The sequence below is a fragment of the Pan troglodytes genome, chromosome 2, assembly GCF_028858775.2.
Source record: "Pan troglodytes isolate AG18354 chromosome 2, NHGRI_mPanTro3-v2.0_pri, whole genome shotgun sequence".
Taxonomy (NCBI): Eukaryota; Metazoa; Chordata; class Mammalia; order Primates; family Hominidae; genus Pan; species Pan troglodytes.
The window spans coordinates 32,183,881-32,195,700 of record NC_086015.1 but is presented as its reverse complement, the minus strand read 5'-3'; positions in this window follow the sequence as shown (position 1 = coordinate 32,195,700).

Below are 11,820 nucleotides of genomic sequence, written 5' to 3'. Positions count from 1 at the left end.
TGGAAATGTCATTAAACAATGAATGAAGCCAAACACATGAGTCTACATATTGTATGATTTCATTGATATTAAGTTCAAAAACATGCAAATTAAACTACGATAACAGGAGTTGTATGGCTGGCTACCTTTGGAGGAAAAGGAAATGACTAGGAAGGATCACTTTAAAAAATCTTCTATAGTGATAGGATCTTTTATATATTGACCTGGATAATAGTTACATGGATGTATACATATGTAAAATTAATTGTGCTATACACTAAAGGTTTGTGCATTTGACTGTGTCAATTATTTCACATTTAAAAATAAATAAACTGGTATTGTACTAGAAAATCCAGATATGGCTATACTCTACTATTTACTCAGGCACACACAGGCTTTATTAGTCCATTTTCATGCTGCTGATAAAAATATACCTGAGACTGAATAATTTATAAAGAAAAAGATATTTAATGGGCTCACAGTTCCACATGGCTGGGGAGGCCTCACAATCATGGCAGAAGGCCAAAGACATGTCTTATATGGTGGCAGGGAAGAAAGAATAAAAGCCAAGTGAAAAGGGAAACCCCTTATAAAACCATGCAATCTCGTAAGACTTATTTGCCATCATGAGAACAATATGGGGGAACCACCCTCGTGATTCAATTATCTCCCACCAGGTCCCTCCTACAACATGTGGGAATTACGGGAGCTACAATTCAAGATGAGATTTGGTTGAGGACACAGCCAAACCATATCACAGGCATAGAGAAAATTCTCTTAGTGCTTCATTATTCTTAGGGTCAATCATCAGGAAGACCTAATAGGGTTTTTCCCTCTTCCTTTTCTCTGCATAATAGCTAAGAGGGAGCTACATTTTTGTATATGTGAATCCAATACAAATCCTGTGATTTGATCAGTGCTATTGTATTTCTTATTTTCTGTTAGAATACTCTTTCACTGTTTTATTGTTTGTTTGTTTGTTTAGAGACAGGGTCTTATTCTGTCACCCAGGCTGGAGTGCAGTGGTGCAATCATAGCTTACTTTAACCTCAAACTCCTGGGATCAAGCAATCTTCAGCTTGGCCTGCCCAAAGTGCTGAGATTACAGGTGTGAGTCACTGTGCTTGGCCATCTTTCACTTCTTATCATTTTCTTTGGAGGTTCTTGCCTTATATTTTCTCTTGGCATTTCAACTTTGACTTTTCTCCATTTTGGAATTTATCATTCTTCATTATGACTTTTACTTTATAATCTTGCAATGTCAGCATTTCCCAAATCAAGCTTCAAATCACAGTCTCACAATTTACAAACAATTAGAGCCATATTTAATTCTGGCACTCACTGGCATTACGTATTTTAACTCAATTTATAGCAGATTAGTTATTAAACTATAAAAAATAACATTGCTTTATGCATTAAATTATATTTTATTTTCAAATGCATAATCTGAGGTGTTGTTTCTTTTTCTTTGCCTTTTTTTGCTTGAGAATAATTCACTGCATACTGCATGTTCCAAATTTAAACCTGACACCTAGATAGAAAACTGACAAACAGGAAATGATAAAAGGAAGAGGCTCTTCCTACCATGTTTGATACCATCAAAACAGACACTTTCTGTAAAACTCTTTTTCTTTTTCTGAAGGCAAAAAGGGGTGGGACAGTAACAATGTCAGTTTATACACTTACCCCTTAGTGACTATGTTAATTAAGGTGATTGCACAATTACTACAGTCTCTTCCAAGACTTGCTTTATAATTTGGTCTATATCAAATTTTTTGATCCAGATTTTGTTCAGATTATTTAGCTCTTACACCCTTTGCCTGAAGATTTACAAAGCAATCATAATAAAAAGTAATGAGTCCCTTTTATTTATTTATTTATTTATTTTTATTTTTTTGAGATGGAGTCTCACTCTATTGCCCAGGCTGGAGTGCAGTGGGGCAATCTCTACTCTCTGCAACCTCTGCCTCCCAGGTTCAAGCAATTCTCCTGCCTCAGCCTCTGAGTAAATGGAACTACAGGCACATGCCACCATGCCCAGTTAATTTTTGTATTTTTTTGGTGGATACAGGGTTTCACCATGTGCCAGGCTGGTCTTGAACTCCTGACCTCAAGTGATCTGCCTGCCTCAACCTCCCAAAGTGTTGGGTTTATAGGCATGAGCCACCACACCCAGCCATGAGTCCCTTTTAGAGCATTTTCCCTAACCCTTAGAAAAGAATCATTGCATTTTTCTATTTCCTTCACTCCTAATGGAGGAGGCCGATCAGTGAACACATGAACTGAGAAGATTGTTATCTATTGATTTAATGCATAAACTTCAAGTCAGTCCCTTACATACAAATGCTTCCATCTTTTAAGCAAAAATGAGACCTGTAAATAGTCCATGGTTTAGATGTGAAATTTAGGATGTTTTATAACTAGCCATGTAGGCTACCCTGAATTAACTTTTTAAATTGGATTTTTAAAAATTATAAGAATAGTACATGCTCATAAAATTGAAACAGTACAGAAGCACTTAAAAAAAAAATCTTCTCCTGTCCTCTCTACCTATCATCTTAACTCTCTTCCCCTACAAAGTAATCACCAACACCAGTTTGTGGGAATCTTTCCATTTCCATGTATTTCCCACTTAAATACAACACATGTCAATTTAACAGATTTTTTTCTCCTTCTTTAGTCAAATGAAGTTATATTACACAAATTGCTCTGAAACATACTTTGTTCACTTAAAAATAAAACGTGGACATCTCATTTTGTTACTGATATATAGTAACCTACCTCTTCAAATGTTCTGAAATAAAAATATTTGTGATTAATTTTAAAAATTATTTTTACTTGTCACAAATAAATATATTGTCTTAGTAGAAACTGAAACATGGGACTAAAGGCCTTTTTTAATCTCTGCTTTGAATTTCAGCCCCTCTCACTGTCTCTCCAGTTCACCGCTATAAACAACTCTCTAAATATTCTTCCAGACCTTATTCTTTGCACTTACATGTCATTATTACAAAATCGTAACAATATATAGTATTGTACTGTTTTTATTTAACATAAATAGAATTCATATATATATATATATGAATTATATATATAATGTTCTACCATGTTCTACTTTACTTGGTAATTTGTCCTGGAGACCAGTACATGTTAATACACAAAAATATACCCCCATTTTAAAACCTGAGATTATAATAACTTTTGTTTAGCACTTCCCTTATTGATGATCATTTAGGTTGTTTCTGGTTGGTTTTTTTTTCATGTTTAAAAATAATTCTATATAACTTACTAACTTTTAACATAATTCTTTACACATAATAATTATATGAAAGAGATCAATTATATTCATACACTTAAGATAATACCTGCCTACAAAAATGTGTAGGTTATGGCTAGTACAACAGGCATTTTATTTAACTGCTATTTTAAAGTATAGTAAAATATAATAAACTTTGTCAATAATTTTGACAATACAAAAATGTTTCCTTTTGCATGGGAACAAGGAAAGTTAATGAGAAGTGGAATTACTGGGTCACAGAGGGTGTATATATATATTTTTTGTTTCAGTAAATACTGCTGAATTAGCTTCCAAAATATCTGTACCAATTTCAGTTCTATCAGCAGTTCCCATTTCTTTAGAATATTGCTTTCTATATAGCAGTTCCCATTTCTTTAGAGTATTGCTAAGAATTGATATTGTCAAGTTTTAAAATGCAGAATGCTATTATCGTTATTGTAATTTGCAAATCCCTGTTTATTAGTGAGGTTTAGCATCTTTTCTTGGTCATTTGTATTTTTACTTTGGTGAATGGTTTATTTATATCCTTTGCACATTTTTCTCTTGTGTGGTTTATCTTTTTCTATTGTTTTGTAGGTTTTCTTGTAAAATTTGGATACTAATTCATGTTCTAATCATATACGTTACAAATATTTTCTCCAAATCTTTCATGTCTCTTTGAACTTTGTTTATGGTATTTTGTGATACAGATTTATTTAAATTTTGATTTTGTCAAAATTTTTGGCAAGGTCATGGGTGTATTCTATATTTTCTTTACTAGAAGTTAAATAAAGCACCAGGGTTTCTAGCCATAATATATACAATTTTGTAGACAAACAATATTTTGTAATGTATTGATACAATTAACATGTTTTTGTATAATTACTATATACTAATATTGTGGTAAACGCAGCAAAGCTTGAATAGAGGGGCAAAGCATAGTGTTAACACCTAACATGAATGGTGACACTAAGGCAAGAATGCAAAGCAGCTATAATAAAAAAACACAGGCCTTAAAACAGGAATTGTGATGTAGTGGGAGCTTAAGAGAGAGATTTATTCTCTCTGCTGTTGTTGGTGGCAGTGGCATATTTGGGAGAAGTCAGGATTGCAGAGGGTCTTCATGAAGGCTTGGTGGTATTAAGATATGTCTTGATTTTATAGAAGATTAAAAGTGCTCACAAATTACTTGACATTGCTCCCACTGAATCTGGGCTGGCTTGTGGCTGCTTCGATAAAAGCATATGGGAGAAGTGACATATGTCCATTTCAGACCTGGCCTTTTCAAGGACTGGCATCTTCAGCTTTGGTCTCTGGAAAACTTGAGGTGCCATATAGCAGTCTGACTATCTTGCTGGAGAATGAAAGAGAGGCCAAGGTGAACCCAGCCCTGCCGCTGTCCCTGCCAATTTACCAGGCACATCAATAAAGCCATCTTGGATAGTCTAGATCAGCCGAGCGCCAGCTGAATACCACCTACCAATCCTATTTGATGCCTGAATCCCTGACCCAGAAAATTGTGAATTGTAGTAAACGAGTTTATGTTTTAAGTAATTAAGTCTGGGGATGATATTATGCAGCAATGTATAATTAAAACAAAAGCCAATAAAAGAACATGATCTGAAAAGAAAAGAAATGCTGCTGATGTGGTAGATTAATTCTCAAGACGACAGAGCTTACAATGTGAATTCCTTGCAATGTTAATGTTTTATTCAATTTGCAATAACACAGCACCATTATTTCATATATATATATATATTTGTGCTATTCCCACACACTACTTCTAGAGTAAAAAACAAATTCTAACAGAAACATCCAGAAATAAACTGCAATATTCTGCCCTTGAAATAATTAGGTGTTTCTAGGTAGCTTCAATCTTAACACAGAGTAAGAGGTCATGTTTTGACTCAGCCTGGAACTGGGCTTGGGAGATTAGCTGTCACAATCTCCTTCTTTTACACTAGAGAAACCGCATCCAAGAGAGATTGATTTGGTGAAGGACTCATGAATGATTAGTGGCGAAATGTGGAATAGATTTGATTTTCTGACCCTTCTACTAGAGTCTTTTACTATGCTGCATTGCCAGACACACAGGAACAAAAAATTTGGTCTTAAAATTTTAGAACTCAGTCATTTTAACACTGTTACAATCTGATTTCCAGGAGCAAACAATCATTTTAAATACCAGTGTACACAGTAGCATGCTAGCAAATGTTTAACAACTGACTCTTTGAAAAACAAACAAAAGTCCTGATTTGTCGCATTTGCTGATTTCCATGGTGTAAATACTTTCACTTGTGACCACGTTCAAGCTACCATTACGATATCACCTAACACGAAGTTGGGAGTTACGAAGAGGTGCAAAATCAGCTTCAGAACCAGTGCGAGCCAGCTCCAGCACATCTCTGCATATGCTATTTTAAGAAAAGCCAATATGAACACATCTTTCATTAAAAGAGAAAAATTTGAAATGATTATTCAAAAAGACTGTTTACAAATGTGTCACTGTACTTCTTTGAAGAGCTGGAATTTTCTATGTGCATTAAAATATACTTGGAGAAGCAACATTTTGTTTCACTTATAACTTATAAATAGTGAAACATTGCCAAAAACATTTATAACTATTGTAGAAAAGAAAATGATGCTTACCAAATATTCCCGGTGTCCCCTTAAATTTCCCAGACTGCCTTGTAGTTAGGTTGGGCCAAGTTTCAAGTTCTGGCCAATGTCTTGTGAGTGGAAGGATTTGTGTCACCTCTGGACCAAGGCAGTCAAGAACTACGAGTTCTTTGTACTTTGTCCTGACACAATAGCCTTGGAAGTCAGAGGTTGAAATGGTGGCATCACAGGGTGAAAGGACTCTGAATTCTTGAATCACAGACAGAGAACAACTCTGCTGACTCTCTTCAGCCTTTGTAAGCACAAGAAATAATTTTATCTGTGTATAAAACTGGTGAGACTTGGGGATTTTTTTTACTAAATAGCAGGGATTATCTTGACTAATAGAGTTATTAAAGCAGTTACAGAACTAATGTTCTTTTCAAAATTTTCATATATTTGAATTGGTGGAAACAAGAAAAATACACAATTTAGAAACAGAAACATTGAAATGTGATCAAGGGAATCTAGGCAGGAGTTTCCAATTTCTCATTAACCAGCAATGTTTCTGACCATAAACTTCTGATGCCTTTTTTTTTTTTTTGAGATGGAGTCTCACTCCGTCACCCAAGCTGGAGTGCAGTGGAGCAATCTCAGCTCACTGCAACCTCCATCTCCAGGGTTCAAGCGATTCTCGTGCCTCAGCCTCCCGAGTAGCTGCGACTATAGGTGTGCGCCACCATGCCCGCTAATTTTTGTATTTTTGGTAGAGACAGGGTTTCACTGTGTTGGCAAGGCTGGTCTCAAATTCCTGACCTCAGGTGATCCACCTGCCTCCGCCTTCCGAAGTGCTATGATTACAGGCATGAGCCACTGTGCCCATCCTCTGGTACCTTTTAAATATAGGAATAACGCTTTATAGACAATTAAGGTGCCTTTTAACAAAATTTTACTTTAAGTTTTGGGATACACATACAGAACATGCAGGTTGGTTACATATTTATATGTGTGCTACTCTGATCTTAGTTATTTCTTGTCTTCTATTAGCATTTGGATTAGTTTGCTCTTGTTTCTCTAGCTCTTTTAATTGTGGTGTTAGGGTGTCCAGTTGAGATCTTTCTTAACTTTCTGATGTGGGCATTCAGTGCCATCAGTTTCCCTCTTAACACTGCTTTAGCTGTGTCCCAGAGATTCTGGTACATTGTCTCTTTGTTCTCATCAATTTCATAGAACTTCTTGATTTCTGCCTTAATTTCATTATTTACCCAGGAGTCATTCAGGAGCAGGTTGTTCAATTTCCATGTAATTGTATGTTTTTTTAGTGAGTTTCTTAATCCTGAGTTCTAATTTGATTGCCCTGTGGTCTGAAAGATTGTTTGTTATGATTTCCATTCTTTTGCATTTGCTGAGGAGTGTTTTACTTCCAGTTATGTGGTTGATTTTAGAATAAATGCCACGTGGCACTGAGAAAAATGTATATTCTGTTGATTTGGGGTGGAGAGTTCTGTAGATGTCTGTTAGGTCCACTTAATCCAGAGCTGAGTTCAAGTCCTGAATATCCTTGTTAATTTTCTATCTCATTGATCTGTATAATATTGACAGTGGGGTGTTAAAGTCTCCCACTATTATTGTGTGGGAGCCTAAGTCTCTTTGTATGTCTCTAAGAACTTGGTTTACGAATCTGGGTGCTCCTGTATTGGGTGCATATATATTTAGACTAGTTAGCTCTTCTTGTTGAATGGATCCTTTTACCATTATGTAATGCCCTTCTTAGTCTTTTTTGATCTTTGTTGGCTTAAAATGTTTTGTCAGAGACTAGGATTGCAACCACTCCTTTTTTTGTATTTCCATTTGCTTGGTAAATTGTCCTCTATCCCTTTATTTTGAGCCTATGTGTGTCTTTGCACATGAGATGGGTCTCTTGAATACAGCACACCAATGGGTCTTGACTCTTTATCCAATTTGCCAGTCTGTGTCTTTTAATTGTGGCATTTAGCCCATGTACATTTAAGGTAACTATTGTTATGCGTGAATTTGATCCTGTCATCATGGTGCTATCTGGTTATTTTGCCCATTAGTTGATGCAGTTTCTTCATAGTGTCATTGATCTTTATATTTTGGTGTGTTTTTGCAGTGGCTGCTACTGGTTTTTCATTTTTTATATTTAGTGCTTTCTTCAGGAGCTTTTGGAAGGCAGGCCTGGTGGTGACAAAATCCCTTAGCATTTGCTTGTCTGGAAAGGATTTTATTTCTCCCTTGCTTATGAAGCTTAGTTTGGCTGAATATGAAATTCTGGATTGAAAATTCTTTTCCTTAGGAATGTTGAATATTGGCTCCCAATCTCTTCTGGTATGTAGGGTTTCTACTGAGAGGTCCACTGTTAGTCTGATGGGCTTTGCTTTGTAGGTGACCTGGCCTTTCTCTCTGGCTGCCCTTAACATTTTTTCCTTCATTTCAACCTTGGAGAATCTGATGATTATGTGTCTTGGGGTTGATCTTCTCATGGAGTCTCTTAGTGGTGTTCTCTGTATTTTCTGAATTTGCATGTTGGCCTGTCTTGCTAGGTTGGGGAACTTCTCCTGGATAATATCCTGAAGTGTGTTTTCCAGCTTGTAACCATTCTCCTTGTCTCCTTCAGGTACTCCAATCAATTGTAGGTTTGGTCTTTTTACATAGTCTCGTATTTCTTGCAGGCTTTGTTCATTCTTTTTCATTTTTTTTTTCTAATCTTGTCTGCATGCCTTATTTTGGCAAGGTGGTCTTCAAACTCTGCTATCCTTTCTTCTGCTTGGTCAGTTCAGCTATTGATACTTGTGTATGCTTCACAAAATTCTTGTGCTGTGTTTTTCAGCTCCAAGAAGTCATTTATGTTCCTCTCTAAAGTGGTTATTCAAGTTAGCAGCTCCTCTTACATTTTATCAAAGTTCTTAGCTTGTTTTCATTGGGATAGAACATGCTCTTTTAGTTCAGTGGAGTTTTTAATTACCCATCTTCCGAAGCCTACTTCTGTCAATTCATCCATCTCATCCTCCATCCAGTTCTGTGCCCTTGCTGGACAGGTACTGAGATCTTTTGGCGGTGAAGAGCCTTTTGGGTTTTCAGCATTTTTTCATTGATTCTCATCTTCATGAGTTTGTCAGTTTCGATCTTTAGGACTGATGACTCTTGGATGGGGTTTTTGTGGGGACGTTTTTGTTGTTGATGATGCTGTTGTTATTGCTTTCTGTTTGTTTGTTTTCCTTTCAATGGTCAGGTCCCTCTTCTGGAGGGCTGCCACAATCTGCAGGGGGTTCACTTCAGGCCCTATTCGTCTGATTTGCTCCCACACCTGGAGATGTCACTCAAGGAGGCTAGAGAAGAGCAAAGATGGGTGCCTTCCCCCACTTCTGGAATCTCTGACCTTGAGAGGCACCAATCTGATGCCAGTAGGATTGTTCCTGTATAGGGTGTCTGACAACTCCTGTTGGAGGGTCTCACCCGGTCAGGTGGCATAGGGAACAGGACCTATTTAACGAAGCACTTTGACTGTCCCTTGGTGGAGGGAGTGTGTTTCTCTGGAGGGAACCCACTTGTCTGGGCTGCCTGGATTCCTCAGAACTACGATGAGGAAAGGCTAAGTCTGCTGGTCCACAGAGACTGCAGCTGCCCCTCCCACTAGGGGCTCAGGCCCAGGGAGATAAGGGTTCTCTCCCTGAGCCTCTGGCTGGAGTTGTTAGATTTCTTGCAGGGAGGTCCATTCTAGTGTGGAAGGATGGGTCAGGGTCAATCCTAAAGAGGCATTCTGGCCACAGTCTGCCACAGCTGGTATGTTGGGCTGTGGGGGACACCTCTTGGGACCAAGTTGTCCAGCCTTACTGGCTCCAACAGAGCAAAAGTGTGGCCTGGAGCCATAGAGATGCATGCTGCCTTTCCCCAGTGCAGGGAGCTTAGCATGTTAGGTAGTTATGAGTCCCAGTGCTGGCTGCTGCCCCTTCCCCAAGGAGCTGAAATGGCTTAGAGAGCAGGAAGCCACAGATGTGGTACTGGTTGCCCCCTCCCCGCTGTGAACTCAGCAGGCTTAAGCATATTCTAGTTTAGAGGCTGTTGAGAATCTGCATGGCTCCAGGGTTGGGACCCTAGGCCCCAATGGCATGGGTTCGCAAGTGGGATCTTCTGATCCACGGGTTACACAGTTCTATATAAAAAGCAGTTTCCCTGGCTGGGTAGCATGCTCACTCACCACCTCCCTTAGCTGGGGGGTGAGGGCTCCCCTGACCTGTGTGGCTCTCAGGTGGGCTGCCACAACACACTACTCTTTTTTCCTCTCTGTGGATCACAGCAGCTGCCTAATCATTCCTGTTGGGAGAACCTGGATACCTTGGTTGACAGTGCGGGATTCACACAGTATTATTATGGTTCTTTTCAATGGGAGCCTCTGATGGTCAGAGGCTGCTTCTAGTCAGCCATCTTGGCCCCGCCCTCCTAGGGTACCTTTGGTATATAGCATTGATTCTCATTTGGAGGGCTAACCAGTTAGTTATAACAATAATCTTTACATGCCTTAGAGCTATCAAATCATTTTCAGGTCCTATATTAATTACTTTGCTTATTTACTTATTCATTAAACAACAATTTATTGAGTGCTTGTGATATTACTGTGTGAGATGCCTGGAATATAATGATGAGAAAAAAACATAATAGACTCTACCCTCATGGAAATTGTGGTCTGGTAGGTTACAAAGATATTAATTAAATAATCAAACAGTATTGTTGAGTATCATGAAGGGAAAGTATGGAATGCTTTGAAAATGTAACAGGGGCATTTCTTGGTGAGTTTGTGTGATAAAGGTTGTGTCCTTGAGGAAGAGATATTTAGTCTTATTAGTCTAAAAGACTAGTAAGAGGGAAAATGAAGAGGGGAGATGGGTGAAATAGAGTGTTTTTGTTTCTATTGCTGCTGTAACAAATTACCACAAACGTAGTGGCATAAATGAATACAAATTTATTATCTTACAGTTATGGAGTTTAGAATCTAAAATGGATCAGCAGGGCTGCATTCCTTCTGGGGGCTCTAGGAGAGAATCTGTTTCCTTGTTTTTTCAGCTTCTAGAGACTGCTCACATCCCAGGGCTAAAGTCTCTCTTCTAGTGATGGCAACACTCTGACCACTACTTCTGTGATCATATCTTCTTTACTGACTCTAATTCTCCTGCCTCCCTCTCATAAGGACTCTGGTGGTTACATTGGCCCCACCTGAATAATCCAAGATAATCTTCCCATTTCAGGATGCTTAATCATATTTTAAAGTCCCTTTGTCACATGAAGTAACATAGTCACAGATTTTGAAGATTAGGACATGGACTTCTTTGCAGGCTATTATTATGTCTACTACAGAGTGGCAGGCAGAGGGGAAAGCATTGATCAAAATCCTGAAATTGAGGGAGCTTCTCTCACTGGAGAAACAGAATGAGGCCACTGTGACTGAAGCGTTAGAGCAAAGGAGCATTTATGGCAGATTGGCAGGACAGAAAGGCCAGGCTAAGTCTTACAGAAATCTGCAGGCTATTTCTAAGATTTAGGTCTATAATTATCCTAGAGGTGCTTGGACACATCTCTATCAAGAAAAGCTTACCTAGGCTGAGGTGGGCAGATCACAAGGTCAGGAGATCAAGACCATCCTGGCCAACATGGTGAAACCCGGTATCTACTGAAATACAAAAAAAATTAGCTGGGCGTGGTGGTGTGTGCCTGTAGTCCCAGCTACTCGGGAGGCCGAGGCAGGGGAATCGCTTGAACCCGGGAGGTGGAGGTTGCAGTGAGCCGAGATTGCACCGCTGCACTCCAGCCTGGTGACAGAGCAAGACTTGGTCTCCAAAAAGAAAAAAAAAAAAAGAAAAGAAAAGCTTACCTAAACAAACTGAGAGGTGACAGCGTGCTGGCAGTCCTCACAGCCCTCGCTTGCTCTTGGCGCCTCCTCTGCCTGGGCT